The sequence below is a fragment of the Anarrhichthys ocellatus genome, unplaced genomic scaffold (assembly GCF_004355925.1).
Source record: "Anarrhichthys ocellatus isolate YVR2014 unplaced genomic scaffold, GSC_Weel_1.0 scaffold19, whole genome shotgun sequence".
Taxonomy (NCBI): Eukaryota; Metazoa; Chordata; class Actinopteri; order Perciformes; family Anarhichadidae; genus Anarrhichthys; species Anarrhichthys ocellatus.
The window spans coordinates 4,106,280-4,108,002 of record NW_022280049.1 but is presented as its reverse complement, the minus strand read 5'-3'; positions in this window follow the sequence as shown (position 1 = coordinate 4,108,002).

Sequence of the window (1,723 nt, the reverse complement as noted above, 5' to 3'; positions counted from 1 at the left end):
CCTTTGAACAGCCCCATGGCTGTATCCCATTACCTCCAGAGGGATGAGCTGAGGGTTGGTTTGGTGAGCAAGAAAGCAGAGAAGGGCCCTGTGTATGATTCTAATCAATTCAGGGCTCCGACGTAGCAAACGCTCTCTAATAACTTCTGTAGAAGGATCCGACTTGAGAGAGAATGCAAACCAGATCGCTTAGGAAATTCCACAACGCTCTCTTTGCAGCAAAAGCCCCTCTTGTGAAGGAATGTGCTCTAACATTTCCCCTCAGCTCCCTGCTCTCCCACACACACACACACACACACAGCTGCCCTTCAGAGAGTCACGGCAAAAGAGCAGCACAGGCCGCTGGAATGGCAGAGAGGGAGCAGTCAGCTAATGGCTGCTCTTCCAGCTGCATGGGGTCTTACATATATAAACATGCCAGTGGTCGAGGCAAAGGAGGGAGCATGAATGGTGATGAAGAGAGGGAGATTAAGGGGAAAATAGGCATAAGTATAGCCATCAGTGGGACTGTAAAGAAGGAAAATACAGAGATAAGGAGAGGGAAGATCGATCTGGGCTGACAGATGTGTGAGGAGAAAATGATGGAATAATACAGAGAGAGAGCCTGGGCGGAAGGATCGGGGTGTTGGAGGAGGAGAAGAGGTAGAGACGTTAGACAATGATGGATTGTCCGAGCAGTTTGGCAGGACCATCTATCAGGTGAGGAATAGGTGGCGAAAAGAAAAGTTCAGATAAACATATGACTACCAACAACACCCTCTGAATTACAAAAGAGGCTGGGATGATGTCATATTCTTTGAAAATGATCCAAACTGATTTGGGAAGTTTGTTAAACTTTGTGTGACCTGCTGTTTGAAAGAGTAGAGCAGAGTAACTGCACCATTATGTAAAGTTAGCTTATGTCTAAAAGTAGATTAAGATGCTACTCTTAAACCCTGGCAGCCAGTCAAGAAACATGTTTTTTTTCCCACCGTATGACTCATGGAGTCTCCACTGTGGATCCAAGAACCCAGCGCCCACAGCCAGTCCTCGTCTCTCTGGAGGCCCTCGGGATTCAACGTGAAAGATTTTAAAAATCAGTGAAATATATCCAAATGTTTCTCTGCAGAAAACAATCTAGAGATCTAATAACTTCTAAGCCTCAGGCGCTATATGGTGAACCAGATGTTACTGACTTTTTACGGCACTTGTGGGATTTTTTGAGTAAATCACTGTTTGAAGATCAGAAATGATATTAGCGAGGATCATAATTTTATGATTAACGTCTCTGCAGAGAAGCCAAAAGTTGTGTATGATACACACATCCACACACATGGTTAAAAAAAGCTCTGAAGGGCCTTTATATCTGAAGTTTCTTGTTCTAAGTCTGTGTGTTTTATCATCAAAAAGCAGCCAGTGTCAACAAATTCTTGGTGGGTTTCGCAGAAACTTTGTCTATTTGGATTTCCCTGCCCGGTGTGCATGGCGGGAAAATGGGTCCAGAAAGGAAAAGGGGGGGAGGGCAGAGTGGGGCCCACTGGTCCCTCAACATCCCTGTGTTGAATATGAAAATATATTATACCATAATGTGTTCAGTATGTAAGCTTGAAGGAAACCATATGAAAAGATCCCAGACAAAGAGCCTTCTGTGTTCCAACTGACCCCCCCCCCCCCACCCTCATCCTTCGTCTGCTTCAATAGAGGGAGAGAGAGAGAGAGAGAGAGAGAGAGAGAGAGAGAGAGA